Source organism: Cervus canadensis, chromosome 9 (genome assembly GCF_019320065.1).
Source record: "Cervus canadensis isolate Bull #8, Minnesota chromosome 9, ASM1932006v1, whole genome shotgun sequence".
Classification (NCBI taxonomy): domain Eukaryota; kingdom Metazoa; phylum Chordata; class Mammalia; order Artiodactyla; family Cervidae; genus Cervus; species Cervus canadensis.
In genome coordinates this window covers 63,107,004-63,123,965 of record NC_057394.1, presented here as the reverse complement: position 1 = coordinate 63,123,965, position 16,962 = coordinate 63,107,004, and the positions used below count along the sequence as shown (strand labels likewise).

The 16,962-nt window shown below is 46.2% G+C and overlaps 1 long non-coding RNA gene across 1 annotated transcript; it reads right to left on the bottom strand.

Moving 5' to 3' along the window:
• Positions 1-7,409: 7,409 nt before the first annotated feature.
• LOC122447490 lies at positions 7,410-13,374 on the bottom strand. Its single transcript, XR_006271257.1, has 3 exons — positions 13,124-13,374; positions 12,386-12,484; positions 7,410-11,654 (listed from the first exon to the last, which is right to left on the bottom strand). It is a non-coding gene; the product is annotated as an uncharacterized LOC122447490 (long non-coding RNA).
• Positions 13,375-16,962: the final 3,588 nt, after the last annotated feature.

Below are 16,962 nucleotides of genomic sequence, written 5' to 3'. Positions count from 1 at the left end.
TTGTTCTCCTAATGCAATATTTAAAGTTTGTATCTGTCACAGTGAGATAAACTAGAAGTCTCTGTGTACAGGCTTCTATCTTGGGGACTTTCGAGATGTTGTAACATAGTCTGTGCCTCTGTTTTGAACATTCAAGGCTGAGAATCTCCAGTTACTTCTCAGAAAGAGCTGACTCCCCGGCTCCACCTTAAATTTGGCTTTGCCTTCAAGGTCTCACCCTATCACTCCAACTTTCCGCTCATACCTTGGCACTGATAGAATTAATATCCTTTCTATTCATCCTGAGAGATTCCCTCACAGCTCTACCAAGGCAGATCAATTGCCTATATTACTTTTATTATTTAAATTCTAAATTCCTTCTTAGGAGAGTCTGCCTTCTGTCAAGAGCAATGGGCTTGTGGATATGCAAAACCTCCCAACATAATCCAGAGTTCCAGGGGATGAGGGCTTGTGTACCACAATCTGAGATTTGTTGTTGTTCAGTTGCTGAGCTGTCTGACTCTTTAGTACCCCATGGACTGTAGCACGTCAGGCTCCTCTGTCCTCCACTATCTCCTGAAATTTGCTCATATTCATGTCTACTGAGTCAGTGATGCTATCTAACCATCCCATCCTCTGTTGCCCATTCTACTTTTTGCCTTAACTCTTTCCAAGCCTCAGGGTCTTTTCCAGTGAGTTGGCTGTTTGCATCAGGTGGCCAAATGATGGGAGCTTCAGCTTCAGCTTCAGCATCAGTCCTTCCAATGAATATTCAGGGTTGATTTCCTTTAGAATTGACTGGTTTGATCTTGCAGTCCAGGGAATTCTCGAGTTTTCTCCAGCACCACAAATCAAAAGCATCAATTCTTCGACACTCAGCCTTCTTTATGGTCCAACTTTCACATCTCTACATGACAATCTGAGAACTGCCACTCAAGAGCAGGGATTGGCAGGACTCACCAGCTTGTTAAATAAAGTTTTATTGAAACAAAGCCTGTCCATTCATATATGTGTTGCCTATGGCTGCTTCCAAGCTACAAAACTGTAGCTGAGTAGTCTCAAGGCTGTATGGCCCACAAAGACTAAAATATTTACTCTCTGGCCTCTGCCGAGAAAGTCTGCAGACCCCCAGGGAGGAAGGCAGACCCACAGGTGGCAGATGGAAGCCTGAGGACTGGATGATTTTCAAAGAAAGGAGCTGAGACTTACTGCTATGTCTTCACAATTTGCAGCTGAAGCCTGCTGATGAGTTGTGTATGATAAAGGAGCTCACTCAAATGATATTTTGCCTCCAAAGCAAATGTAATCCAGGGTGGAGTAACCGCAGGCTGTTACATCAGGACGCTCTCATGTCTGGAAGGGATGAGAACTCTCTTCCAGCCCTGTGCAGCCCACATGTCTCTCTGTGTGCGTTCGTCCCCTCCGAAGCTATGAGCACACTCTCTGTGCACGGCCTTCCCAGAAACAGTGTTTGATCTGTCATGATGCCCTGGGAGGCGAGAATCTGGAAAGAGCCAGAATCTGGAAAGAGCCCTTCGCATTTCCGCTGCAGATGGATTCCCTCTTACAGAGTTTTTGAGGGTCAAGTCATAAGCACCCTGTGTCCCTGTCTGTGTTCTTCTTAATGACAGAGATGCGCAGGACCTGGAGCGAAATAAGACACAGTGTCTTAGGGTCGCTGAGCTCTGTGGAGGGTCCCAGATGCTTCCAGTGTCAGAGGAGGGAGGCCTTCTCATGCATCAAAGTTGATGCCGTGTTAGGTTTGGGAATATTGCCTCTGAGTCCCCGTTTGATTTAATTAAACTAAGTCTGCTGGTGAATTGGTTCCCAAAGGCTAAATGAGTGGATGGGCAGCATTGAAATCATCTGGATATTGCTTTTAAAAATACCCCATCCCCCACCCAAGCCCACCCCACAATAACTGTGATGCACAGCAAGTGAATGCTGACAAGCAGAATCTGGTGTTTTAGTCCCAATGTTTCAATGGATTCAGGAGGTGCCAGTTCTTTCTCTGCAGGCTCTGTACCCTAAATCCCCAAAGCTGCTGCTTAATGTGCTCCTGGAGGTGCTGCTTGGCGGTGACCGAGATGAGTGGTCAGGTTCTCATCAGGATTCAGGATTCTGACTTTCTCACCTCACAAGCCCTGCTTCTCTGTTTCCCATGAAGAGCTTGATTTTCTCCTGAAGAGTAGTGTTTTTCACACTGTAGGTTGCAATCTACTCATGGTTTATAAAGTCCTTTAAAGAGGGTGCAACCAGCTTTTTAAAAAAAGAGGACTGGGAAAAAACCAGAGTGCATCATATGTGTTAAGGATAAGTGTTGTTCCGTGATAATTGCTTTAGTAGGTGTGTTGTATATCCAGTTGCCATATGTTTCTTTTTTTCTGCTATTTTACTTATTTAGGCTGCCCTGGGTCTTCATTGCAGTGAGCAGGCACTCTCTAGTTTTGATATGAGGGCTTCTCTTGCTGCAGGAGCATGGATTCTAGAATGCGAGGGCTCAGTAGTTGCTTTATGGGGTTAGTTGCCCCGTGGCATGTGGGATCTTAGTTCCTAAACCTTGGATCGAACCCACGTCTTCTGCATTGGAAGGTGGTGGATTCTTAATCACTGGGCCACCAGGGAGGTCCCTACCATGGGTCATGGCAAAAAATGTTCGGAAATCTCCCTTGTACAGCCGTGACCCTAACTTACTTAGGGCAGCTCTGGTCTCCGTGAGTAGAGGGCTCATGGAAGAAGTCACCAGGGCAAGCAGACTGTCATATACGAGAACTTTCGGGAGATTACCTGGAAACTAACAGAAAGCCAATTTGTGGACGATTGCATAGCCTGGGGAGATAACTCCACCACAGGAAGTTTTACGGATGGCAGACGACTCAGCCCACCACACCTGTCACCTGGCAACAGCTGGGTTTACCTAGAGCCCAGTCTGGCCAAATTTCAGTTTCCATTTCCTTGAAATGGGGATAACCACCCTATTGATTACTACTGTTGTGGGAAAGACCAAATGAGAGGGGGAAAGACTCTTTCCTGTAAAGGATAAACCTCAAAGCTCAGACCCAGCCATGGCTTTTCACGATGTCTAATGGGTGTGCTTTTGTTGGCATTAAGCGGGGGAAGAGGAAGGCTCTTAGATCAAGTCTAGGCCCCATGGGAGTTAGTGAGGGTGTAAACGGGAGCGCAGACCAGGGAAACCTTACAACAAGGGGCCTGGCCTTCGGCTGGCTTCTTGGCAGGAAGCCATGGGGTCTGATCTCACACTGATCTTCGTCACCAAGAAGAGGATGGCCAGACAGAGCCCAGATAATGAAGGGGCCCGCTAGTAGAGCGCCTACCGAGTGCAGCCCTCAAGTTGGGGGGAATGTCTTTGGCCAGCTCCGGAGGGCTTAGGGTGGGGGTGGAGGTGGGCACAAGGATGGTAGCCTGTCCCTGCAGCCGCTAATTTCAGAACAGCCCTGCCACCCTCTCCTCAGTGGGAAACAAAGAGGAAGGAGGGGAACTCAGAGGATGGGAGAAAAGAAAGTTTTCAAGAACATCACTAAAAGGTCTGGGGTGAAGGACTCTTGTGGACCAAAAGCCCCCGCCCTCTATTCTGAAGGGCCACTTATAACAAAGCCCCTTAAGTGGTAACTAGAGGTCCTAACTGTTTCCTCCATTTTCATTTTTAAAACTCTCACAATTACTAGGGCTTTCCTGATGGCTCAGATGGTAAAGAATCCACCTGCAATGTGGGAAACCCTGATTTGATCCCTGGGTCAGGAAGATCCCTTGGAGAAGGGAATAGCTTAACCATTCCAGTATTCTTGCCTGGAGAATTCCATGAACAGAGGAGCCTGGTGGGCTACGGGCCATGGTGTTGCAAAGAGTGACTAAGTGACTAACACACCTAATTATTAAGGGATGAAATAAATGACTAAGAAAGGAAAAATGGAATTTAAAAAAAAAGAGCAAAGGCCTGTTTAAAGTTTCATGGTGAGCCTCTTTTATCCTGCAGGTGATCTGGGCATCTGTGATCTCTTTAGGCAAAATTAGAAGTCCCAATCAGGGGCCAGGTCCAAATATCCCCTCTGCAAATTGTCAAATGTGTGGAAAACCCCAAGTCCTTAAGAACTGCCCAGGCCTTCCTTTCAGGTGTAGACCTTGAGGGTGGGTAAATCTAGCCCTGGTTCCAGGGCCACAGATTCCCTGACCTTCCCCTGTTACATAATTAAGTCCCCCACCTTACCCATCCCCCTCCCGAGCTATCCTGACCCCTTGACTTCGGTTTTCTCACTGGAAGCCGCATGGGAGATAAGGTTGAACAAAGACATTTATTTGTAAAAGCAATTCCCAATGGAGCAGAGACTGTATCCATAGAAAGTAAAGCAGTGATCATGGGGGCCCACATGCAGACATCAGTGAAACCCAGGGCGAATCCAGACAGACAGCACTGCTGCAGACGCCGGAAAGCTCCCCATCCTGCCAACTGCAAAGCAAAATGTCCTTTCCGCTCAAGAACACGGATGTACCGAGATGTCCTGTGAGAAAGCAATTTGGTCTGACGTCCACGATGAAGTGATCAGGGAACAGCTGAGGGAGCCTTTGTTGTTGTTTTTTTTTTTTCCTCTTCTGGTTGACTTGCTGGCTTCCCACAGATACCCGGCTAAGAGCTGAAGTGGTCCTCCACCCTCCCGCGGGAGGGGGCGGTGTCAAACCCCCAGGGCCGGCTCACATGCCCATTCTGATGCTCTGAATGATCTGGAAGATAGCTGGACGAGGAAAACAAAACAGTCTGCTCAGACCCCGACAGCACACAGCTGGAAACCCAACCCCACCGCCAGCCCCACTTCTGCTGACCCAGGGCCTTGGGCCTGTTAGCACACAGCTGATTAGAGATTTCCTAACAAGGAGTTAAGTTAACAAGAGGTCAGTGAACTTCTTTAAAAAGGCAGTCTTGCTCTGTCTGCTGATGGATGCCGCGGGGATTTATGGATAACTCCTGCTAATTCCACCGAGAGTGGAGGCCAGCAAGCCCTCAGATGCTGAGAGATTTGGCCCTCATCCCCAGAAGGTTCTCATGCTGCTGGGGAGTGGGGAGCAGGGCTTGCGTGCGTGCGGGGCACTCATTTAACAGGTCATCGACGCAGCCTCTTCCCAACGGCTGTGACCTGGAAAAGAAGCTGCCCTTGAACTGGAAGGAAGGCCAGGTGCTGGGAGCAGACATGTGGAGGTGGGCCCCCCTGGCTGCGGATAACCTTTGATACAAGTGCATCTTCAGGCTGCCTGGAACTTTCTGAAATTCAACTTGAAATACACCAAGAGCTGCACTGATTTATTCAGGGTGCTGTCCTCACTAAGTGGAACTAACACCTTCCTGATAAACTGAAGGGGTGGGTAGCCTGAATGTCCAACAAACAATTGCTGGGGCCCATCCCCTCCTTATTTGGGTTAGAGCTGATTGGATAGTTCCCAGTCTGGTTTGGCCTAAAGGGTTTAAATGTTAGTTTAAACTATAGTTATAGTTATAGTTATATTAGTTTAACTATCTCCTGATAGTTCCCAGGAGAGGAAGGTCCAACTTCTTTTTCACACCTTCCCCAGATGTAAAATATACAATATGGGTCCATCGAGATGAAGACAATCATGATGATAACAGCAATGAACATGTACGGAATGATTTTTTTTTTCTTTTTTTTTTTTTAGGAGCATCTGGGTACCGTGTAATCATCTGTGAACACAGAACAAGCAGAGGTCATTTCAGGGGCTTACCCCTCTCCCCTTCATAAAGTCTTCCTGGAATAGACCCAGGAATGCTGTATCCTAAGTAACAAGAGTGAAAGGGGCTACTCAGAACCTTCAAAAAACAAAGGGCTTGAGATTTTATCATCTAACATTAGTGAGCATATGCCATGGGCCGGGCACTGTGTTTGGAGACCCAAAGATAATCCACAGGGGCTTTTTCTTGGACAGCTAGATTTGAAGGGTAGATTAAGCACGAATGAAGTTGGGTGTCGGGTTTTTTTTTATGATTTTTTTGTTTTTGATGTGGACTATTTTTAACGTCTTTCTTGAATCTGTTAAAGTATTGTTTCTGTTTTATGTTTTGGATTTTTGGCCACGAGGCACATGGGATCTTTGCTGCCCGAACAGGGATTGAACCCACAGCCCCTGCAATGGAAGGCATAGTCTTAACCACTGGACTGCCAGGGAAGTCCCTGTAGTTGGTTTTTTATAAACTAAAAAAAAAAAAGATCACTGTGTACATCATCATGACTTTCCTAAATTGGATATACATCCAGCGTGATTTAATATTAGGTTTTCATGAATGTTCAGTGTGACCATAATAAGAAGTGATAACTGATAAGGCTCTGCTGTGATGTTGTTATAGCGGATGCACAGTGTTTGATCTGATCCCCAAATACCTCCAGTCAACTACACATCTTGGGCTCTCCTTTATGCTTCTTAGTGGTTATTTGGACTCAAGGGTTCTTGTGTCTGGTCACATCTCTGGTGTTACTACACCAGTCTGCAGTGGGCCCTCTTCTATTATTATGACCTGCAGACTAAGTCAAAAACGAAGACTGGTAGAACTATGTGTAAAACTAGAGTCAATTGGTTGTATGTGAAGGTTGGACTCTTTTCTAGATAAAGGAGTTAATTCAACAAGTCGTGATATTTAACCCTGGCTGTGCTCAGAGGTTTTCTTGGCTTATTATGATTTTGGGGTGACTTTTGACAGGAGAAGTTGCTAGATGGATGAGGAAGTACTCACCCAAATGTATAAGCTTGCTGGAATATGGACATTTCCATCTTCCTCTAGCAAAGCTAACAAGGAATAAAAATTAAATAAACATTCTGTGTTCTGGCTTCACATAGGAGTCCTAGCAGGCAGCTGTGTATTCAAGTACATTAGGAAAAAAATATTTACATCCACCATGCCTCAGGCTTTGTTCTTGGGATCAGGAAAATATCCCTAATTTGGACAAATGGGCTTAACTTTAGAAGAGAGTGTTAGGGTCAGAGGGAACTGGGTTTGACTCTCCACTCTTCACTGACCAGCTGTGTGACTGTATGAATAATTTAACCTCTTCACACTCGTCTCCTCTGCTGTGAAATGAGGACCATGTTGCTTCCTGTGTTAATATAGGGATTAAACATATGATATAGATGAGGTTCCTCACATATCAAGGTTTTGGTGCATGGGAGCTATTGGTATTGCTAGTTACTATTACTACAATGATGGTTGCAGCTTCTCTAGGTATGCCCATGAAGACCAGAGCTCAAGGGCTATTTACCACCTGCCAGAGTATGAATTTTTGGAATTCACTAAATAGTTCTGAGCCCTGATTTCTCTAATTTATAAAACTGTAGATAATATGTACTCCAAAGAATTGCAAGGAATGACTATGATGACATAAATAAAAGATGCTCACAATAGATGCTCCAAAGTATTGTTTCTCTGTGATATTTATTCTTAGACAACAAATCATTTTCAGCAGTATGTAGGCCGATGACTAGGAAACAGTCTGTGTCTTTGTCCATCAGATCCCATTTAAGTTATTCCATGATTTCGAAAGTGCTGGGTAATGATAAAACCACTCAATTCTAAGGAACTGCTGCAAATTTCTCTCAAGAATCTTAGACAAAGTTTGCTTACCTCAGAGTAGCAACACTTATATTAAAACTTACCTATCTGTGTCTGCTTTAAAAACTAAGGAAATGTCATTTTTGACCCTTATTGAATCCATGAATTAACATGTAAAATCTGATGGTCTTTAATATGTTTACAGGTGACCCTTTAAAATCGAGTCCTCTTGGAGAAATTACTTTGAATAAAGTCTACTTTAAGTTCACCATTTGCCTCCACTGCTAAGATAATGGAGAGATGGTTGTATTTTATGTTTTTTTTTCAGTTGCATCAAGGTCTTTAAAAAGGCTTTACCATCTTATACCAATTATATTAACTGTACTTCTGTGTGCACGCCAGTAATGACCCGCCAAGCAATCCAGGCCTGCCTAGTGCTGACTTTCCGAGGCAGTGAACGGGAAGGGAGCCAAGAGTGGGTTCAAAGTGGGAAAGGAAGTGGGGAGTCTAGACCCTGACAAGTTAATAACTTAACAGTGGGTGAACAAAGCAGACAAAACAATTGAGTGGGCTGCAGGAAAGGGGCTGTGGGCAGGCAAGTCAGCAGGAGGAGAATGCCAAGAAAGGGAGGGGTGGCGGGTATTCGAGGTCAGGGGATCCGGCCTTGGGAAGGTCACAGAGGTTCAGAAAAATCCAGGCTAGAGTGGGGACTCCAGAATCCGAGAGCCTCTGTGCTCTCCCATCTGTTTAGGATCTTGGTTCTTGTTAACCTCGGTTGGCTCCATCTCTTTTATTCAACTGTTCCCTTTCAATGAAGTCCTTAGGGTTTGACATGTGAGAAGCACTTGCAACTCAAAAATCAAACAAACCAGGACAATCTTCTTGACTCCACATCTCCCATCCACCGATACCCTCCTCTTTACAACCATTTCCAAAAAGCTGTCTATAGTCCTCACTTTATCCATTTCCTTACCTTTAATTTCTTATTCCACTGCACTCTAGCTTCTGCTCTCTTGCACTCCACTGAAATAGCTCTTGCTAAAACCACAAATGACCTTCCAAGTCACCTAATCCACAAGCATCCTTCAGCCGCCTCTTGCCGTATGCTCTTCACCGTCACTGAGCGCTCCCTCCTGGGAACTCTCCCTTGGCTTCTGTGACACACGATTCTCCTGGCTTCCAGTCTTCTTCCTTCTCTCTACTCTTTACACTAAACCAGGTGTATGGGGGTCATCCCGACTCTTCCTGACCAGTCAACAAGAATGCTGAAGTTCCCCAGTATGTATTCTGGCTTTCTTCTCTTCATTACATTCCTTCTCCTGGGTGATCTTATCAATGGTTGCTTAGTTTTCAATGACTCACCAAAATGTGCTGTCAGCCCTGACCTCTCCTAGGAGCTCCAGACCCACACCTTCTACCATCTAATTGATACCTGCACACAGGTGGCTCAAAGGCTCATCGAACACAATAGGAATGCCTCATGGTCTCTTCCCACTGCCAAGCTTGGCATCCTCCTCCATCTTGCACGTAAACCCAAAACACCAGACTCATTCTTGGACACGTCTAGTTGACGACCGAGACCTGTGGGCATTACCTAATAATCTTGTGAATCTGTGTCCTTCATTCATCCTTCCAGAAACCACCATCAGCTTTCCCCTGATTCCTGAGACAATCTCCAGCAGGTCTACTCTTGCTCCTCTTCAATCCTTTCTCTACACTGTAGCTAGAATTATTCCTTAGATAAAAGCAAGTGAGATCATGCCATCCTTGAGTTCCTAGCATACCAGAGGCTTTGTATTGCCCAGTAAGTGAGATCACACCATCCTTGAGTTCCGAGTGTACCAGAAGCTCTCTATTGCCCAATCCCTTGCAAATGACCAGCATTTCCTGGCCCCAGGCATCTTGTCCATACTCACCTTCTCCATTCTCTTCTTCCTTTATGGCCCATCTTCCTGTTTTCAGGAGCTCCCTGATCTCACGATCGGACTTCTACACATGCCATTCTTTCTGTCTGAAAGACTTTCCCCATCCTACCCTATTGCCTAGTTTTTCTTCGTAATTCAGAAGTTATTGCTTCAGAGAAGCTGACTTTGACCATCTGGAGCAAGAGTTCTCTAACTTGTGTATCACAGTGTCCTGAACGTGTCTGAAAACAGGACCTGAACCCCGTTCCTAGAGTTTCTAATCCAGCGGGTCTGTGGTGGGAACTGAGAATGTATATTTCTAACAAGATCCTAGGTTATGCTGAGGCTGATGGTCCAGGGACCAGGCTTGGAGAGCCACTTACCCAGAACACACCATCCCTTTGCATTACAGGCAAACTTTGTTTTATTGTCTTTTTTTTTTTTTTTTTTTTTTTACAAATTTGTGGCAATCCTGTATGGCTGAAGTCTAAGGGTGCCATTTTTCCAACAGCATTTGCTCATTTCTTTCCTCTGTGTCACATTTTGATAATTCTTACATTTCAAACTTTTTCATTATTATTATACTGGCTATGGTGATCTGTGATCAGTAATCTTTGATATTACTGTTACAAAAAAGATTGTGGCTTGCTGAAAGGCTCAGATGATGATTAGTGTTTTTCACCAACAAAAAAATACATTTTTTAATTAACATATGTACACTTTTTTAAAAGGTGTAATGTTATTGGATTCTTAATAGGCTACAGTATAGTGCAAATATAACTTTTATATGCATTGGGAAACCAAAAAACTGATATGACTTGCTTTATTGAGATATTCACTTTACTTGAGTGGCCTGGACCCAAACCTGCAATATCTCTGAGGTCTGCTGGTACATGCTTTCACAGCCCTATGTGCCTCTCCTTCAAACATATTCATGGCTGAAATTTTACACATTTCAACATAATTATTTGACTGACTCATCCTTCTTCCCCACTCGACCACAGGCTCTAGGAGAGCAGGGATGACTTTGCTCCCAGATCAACCCCTGGGTCTAAGCTCAGCACCAGGAACATAGTAGGTCCTCAGTACAAATTTATTGAAGAACCAAAAGATGAAAAATTGCAAACAGCATGGAGGAAAATGCATTTAAAAACTTCAATTGATTACTCTGCCAACCAAAAGAATCAGCATCACATGGCAACCTTGATATTCAATTGGTCCAAGAGCTTAGTCCTTGAGAGGAAGTCAAGTCATAAGAACATAAACTTCCTTAAGGTTGGGGGCTGTGCCAGCCCAATCCACTCTCCTCCTGGGGACTGACTGACCCCAGATAACTGCAAGTGGCTGAAGAACACAGGCATGACACAAGTGGATCCCCTAGGAGACTGTCGGAAAGCTGGAACCCTACCAGACAATGGGGGCTTCCAAAAATGATGTTTATTGAAAGCAAGTGGTTGACGATAAGAGAGATCAAGGAAGTTGCTGAGAAGAGAGATCAAGAGAGGCCAGAGGGAATCCCCTTTAGGAGGATAAGTCAGCTTTAGAAATCACACAACTTTTATTCTTTTTCACTTAAAAAATTTAGAAAATTAAAGCACCAGTAGGAAAAGTATGGGTCCCACAAAAGACAAGCAGAAATGGTTAGAAGACAAGACATCATGAGGTGGTTCTTTCTTTGAAAGAATCAGCACAAAGAAGGTCAAAGGCAAGATGCCATTTCCCAGTGGCTTCTCCAGAGATGGAGAAGAGGGGAAAGAGAGGGAAGCCTGGGACAGGTGAGGGCAGGAGGATGATGTTAGAAGAAGAGATCATATTAGCAAAGAATGGGGTGTGCGCTCTCTAAAGTAAAATGACAGACAATAGAAGCATTCTTCTGAGAAGGAACCCATAAAGAAACCCAGAGGACCCAAAGGGCATGGGGAAGAAGGAAGCACAGACAAGGGAGGTGTGAAGATCACCTTGAGGGAGCCAATGGGTGATGAGACATCTTTTTCCAGACTGTTCATCTCAGATCCTGAGGCAGGAGTTCCAGAGAAGACGCACGTCCTCAAGCTTTCTTTTGTGGTGAAACAGAAGGGATTCTCCGGGGCGGTTCAGCTCCTCAAACATCCCACTTTCCAGTCTTGGGGCTGTGACACCCTCTGGGTATCACAATTTCAAGATAGTTCAGGTAGTCTTCAGGAAAGGCCAGTGTTTATGTGGTCAACCTGCAAACATGGTGAATTCAAATCTATCCTGAAGCAACTGTCCAGGAAAGAGCAAGGTGACAGAGAAGCCTCGTGGCCCAGTCAAGAAACAGCCCATGGCTGGGTCAGGGCTTTACCCACCTGGGAACAAACCCAGAGAGTCTGTCCAAATGGAACTCTGAACTGTGCACCTTTTCTGGCAGGGAAAGTAAGAGATGTTTTAACAGGAGTTCTTTTCAATACCCAGTCATATGCTAAATGCCTGTAGTTGGTGGAAAACTTCTGCTCCATGGTCGTTTGGGGGAAATGATAAGAGAAAAGGATGTAGGGTGATAAAGGCAGATGGGTTTGGAGTTTAGTTTTGGGAACTAGCTCTCTTTTTAACTATGGGACGCTGGCTGATTTCCTCTACAGACCTGTTTTGTGATTCGGAGCAATGAGTACCATAGCTTCTTTGTAGGGACTGTGTGATAAGAAAATAAAATAAAAATGTAGGGCCTGGCATTATAGTAAGTACTCAAGAAACAGTAGTCAAAATAGTTGTATGAATAGATCCTGCTCACCCCATGGGCTAGTCTTCAAAGAGTTCTTTCTAGAAGGAGAGAAGAGGCTCTAGCTCTAGCTGCCACTGCAGAGATGACACCACCGACTTCTGGCTGGCAAACCCTGAGCTCTACCTGTCCAGGTAGGAGCTGGGGCTCCTGATTTCCCAATATCACAGAGTTGTGCTCCCCCACTACAAATTTTCTCACCTTCACAAGAGTCACAGCGTTATCTTTCTTTCCTTGTAAACATTCAGAAACTTGGTTTGAACCTTGCCCGGAGTGTTGAGAGGTGGGGACACAGCACGACTAAGGGCAAATGACAATAACAACAAACATTTGTAAAACCACCACCAGGACTCAACTAAACATGTTGCACACACTGTCTCATTTAATAATCCCCAGGATTCATTTTCACGAGGATCTGAGGAGCTTTCAGATAGACTCTTATGGCTTTTAACAGTGGGAGAACTGAGGCTTAGAGTGGGTATAGATGTGAGTAGCTCGGACAAGGCCACCGAGTTAGTAGATGGCAGAGCATGTTTCCAACCCAAGGAGGCTGGCGCTGGAGCTGGCACATGCGGGACTTGGTCCTTTCTCTCCTCCACACCGTCCTTAACAGAACAACCAGTCCCAGGGAGGGAAGGGGTATTGGCGCTTCCAGAAGTGGAGAGGCATATTCATAAAGGGAGACTGCTGGACCACCTGAAACGAGGCTGGGAAGACAGGAGACTTCAAGCCCAGCCAAGAACAACTCAGGGAATCACTCTTCCTATCTGTTCTGAATAGGCTGTCCTGTCCTGAGAAAACGGCCCTGCCTGTGATACATTATCTCTACTCCGTTCCACCCGGGCAGGCAGAGTGCCTGCAGGAGACAGGAGAAAAGTACAGTCTGTTAACTGCCAGACAAAGGGAATGTTCCTGCCCAGAAGCAGTGCAGCTACTCACAACTGATGGTGCAGGCTCTGTGGGAAAGGCATTAACTCTGTAATCACAGAGGCCAGCGCTGGGCCAGACATCATTTCCCATGTGATGTGCAAAGAGGGTCCAGATGTGTATTCCCTTCTGGGGATGAAAAAAAATCATAATATCCAGCAACACAGGAGGTATCCCCTAAACACCACACACACACACACACACACAGAGACATGCACATAGTCAGACACGCACACACATACACACGAAACAGGCAGACACATACAAACACACAGAGACACACGCATAAACCCACAAACACACATATGCAAATACACAGAGACACACAAATACACATAGACAAGCCCACACACAGACACACACACACACATACACATGAACACACATACAGACACGCGCAAATATACACAGACACAGACGTAAACACACACAGAGGCATAAACACATACACATACACAGGATCTCACTGAAGATCCTGCCTCAGTGAGAAGAGCTTTTCTCTCATTTGTTTCCCTTTAAGATTTGAACAAAGAGGTCTACTGCTTAAAAAAAAACCAGAAAGCAAGAAAAGGCTAAAACCAAGAGTCTAGACATTTTGTTCTCAAAATACACTTATTTTTTTCTGATTATACAAGTAATATATGCTCATTGACAAAATTGGAAAATATAGAAAATTAGGAAGGAAATAAGTCACTGGTTAACCCTATTACCCTCGAGGTTTCCCTTTGATGGGGGATATAAACTCATCAGTTTCAAGAAAACCCAGGCTTCAAGAACCACGAAAATGCGCATAATCTCTAATTAGGAAGTGAGTATCAGGTTCAGCCAGAGAGAGAGAGAGAGAAATGAAATTGAAATGAGGGACAGATGAGAGAATTAGTCTGAGGGAAGGAAGCGGGGCTGGCTGGCGTGTAAGTTTCCTTCTGAGAGGCGTAAGCACAGTGGGGAATAAAACGGTGGCTCCAGCGACCTGGCTGAAACCTCAGTGAGGGGAGAGGACAGACTCTGCTCTTCGCTGCTCTTAGCTTGCTGCTTCCTGCCCAGGTCCAGGGACATGCCAGGGCCCCGGAGAGGTGAATGACACCACAGGGTCCCAAGGAACATAGAACCACCGACTGAACTACCAAACTGTCTGGTCAGCTAGCCTGTGAGGAAAAAGACCTCATTTTCCCAGGTCCAGGTGAAAATTATAGTTCAAGAGGACAGTTAAAAGTGCTGAAGACAGTAACACTTATGGAAAGATCCTAGGTATATAAAAAATAAAAGACGCAAAAGGGGGAAAAAACTGCGGAAGACAGGGACTTCCCTGGTGGTGCAGTGGTTCAGAATCTGCCTTTCAGGGCAGGGGACGCGGGTTTGATCCCTGGTCGGGGAACTAAGACCCCACGTGCTGCAGGGCAGCTGAGCCCGTGAACCACAACTATTGAGCCCACACGGCACCAGGAAAGGTCCCGAATGACGCAACTAAGACACAGCCAGAGAAAGCAAGCAGGCAAGAAAACAACTCCATGCACAATCACGCCAAAAACAGAAACGCTGATGCTTAGGCATAAACTTAGCAAAAGACGTGCGGAACTTGCACACTAAAAACTGCTTTAAAACTGCTGAAGACGGCTGTCCAGTGAACACTGCAGAACGGACATCAGGGGCTGAACTCCCCGATGTCACTGCTGCGTTCAGGTCAGGCGTTACTGACCCACGGCAGCGGGCTCCCCACACAGATCCGGGGTGGCTCGGAACCCTCCTCCACGAGGCTCTTGAAAGAGCCCAAGACAAAAGGGAAAGAGGAAGCCCAGGGCAAGAACTGTGGGCACAAATGGCGTGTGGACATCGTCAATGGTCCAGGGAAGCACCGCAGACAGCAAGTGTCTGGAGCAGATAGCGCTCGGCGTATCTGTGTGACGGCATCTCTGCCACCTCAGACAGACACTCCGGGTCATGCTCGTCTCTGAGTCTCAAGATAAAGACAGAAGCTACCAGACAGTTCCCTAAAGAGGCAGGGTTTTGAAAACGGGACTGAGAGTCAGGACGAGCTGCTTATCTGGAAAGAGGACCCCCGGCCTGCAGAAATGGAAGATGATTTTTTTTTTTTTTTAATAAAAATGGGAGAGAATAAAACAGCCGAGTCTCTAAAAGAGGGCTGTTGAAAGCCTTGGGACTTCAGTGTCTATCTAGAGGTCTAGGAGATTGAACAAAGACAAATGCAACCCAGTTAAAGAGGCCCCAGGAAAAATTTCGGGTCAAGACTTGAACAAGAAAAGTTTCTGGCCCGTTTGAAATAATCATCTGAAGGGACTCAGAAGAGGGATGTGACTAAGAGACAGGTTATCGATTTCTGATGGAAGGTATGTAATATTAACAACAATAAGGCTAGTTTCCAAACTATACCTGACCAAGTAAGACACGGCCCTGAGATGGCCTATGTGGACAATTCCATGTCTCAAAAGAACATGCTGTTCCCGTGAGCTTTTGTATCTCACAAGGGAAACTTTTTCTTCTTCTTTTTTTTTTTTTTTAAAATAACAGAACAGGGGTGTATTTTGGTTGCTTTAAGAAAATAAAAACCCAGGGTCAGGAAGATCCCCTGGAGGAGGAAATGGCAGCCCACTCCAGTCTTCTTGCCTGGAAATCCCCATGGATGGTGGAGCCTGGCAGGCTACAGTCCCTGGGATTGCAAAGAGTAGGACACGACTGAGCGGCTGAGCACACACACAAGCAAAGGGAAGAAACTCACCGGTCACTTCTGATATTCAACTTTAAAGTACAAACCCCTGTTCACTGATTTCAGTCTGCCTGTGGGCGGTTCCTTTTTCCTGCCTGGGTCTGTCTGAAAGGCTCTGATGCTTTCTCGTGGGAACGTAAGTCTCACACACTGGAGTGTTATCACCGAGACAGCGTCCCCTCCTCCTTGGAGTGAAGAGGTGGGGTCTACGGCTCTCTGGAAGGTTCAGACCACCGTGAGTGGCTGCGTAACGGCCAAGGAGAGGCACGGCCTGGGAGGATGGGGGCGGGGGGCGATGGGAGACTAAACCGCCCTGGCACGTAAGGCCCACCCACGGTGCCACGACTTCCCACGAGGGTCCTGGGGACGGAGGTGGCAGTGGCTGAGGCCGCAGGTTTCAAGCATGCTGCGGGCCAGCACATACATCCCGGGAGCCGTTCAGTGCCTGGACAACCTCCAGAAGGGCTCTTCCCACCCCTGTTTAATTCATAAGGAAATCAATACAGAGTGAGGAACTGGTCCAAGGGTTTTCAGCGGATAGCGAACCCAGGCTCTGAACCCACATCTGGCAGCACCCCAAACGAACCTCCCCTCGGAAGCCTCTTATCCTTTTACAGCCAGTTGGTCAGTTTTCAAAGAAGTGTCTTGCTGGAGAGATCTTTTGCAATCCCGGAAAGTGGAAATTTCCTTCCTCTGAAGTGAGGTGTGCTAGATAACGTCCTCTGACTGGTTACAACCATGGATTCGGGCTGGACTGGGACCCCCGGGAGCCTCCCTGGTGAGGAGTGGGCATTCCCTGGGCGCATGTTTCTGCACCAGGGGACTCTCTGGGTGCCTGGGCTTTGCGTCCTCACCGCTCCCCTGGCTCCTCTCCCGTCCTTTTCATCATCTGACTCTTGTCAACACCCAGCACCGCTGGCACGAAAGGCATGTGTGGAGAATGAGGAAGGCCACAGGAAAGAAGCTGAGGAGGGAGGGGTCAAGACTGTGCTGTGACATGTCACTCCCCGCGATGAGGGGTCCCGGAGCCTCTTGGAGGTTTGTTAACTTGTTTTCCCACATAAAATGGAGTAAGGGTGACCAGCAAGTGAGCATTTACTTAAGTGTCAATATTTTTACCAGTCTTCAT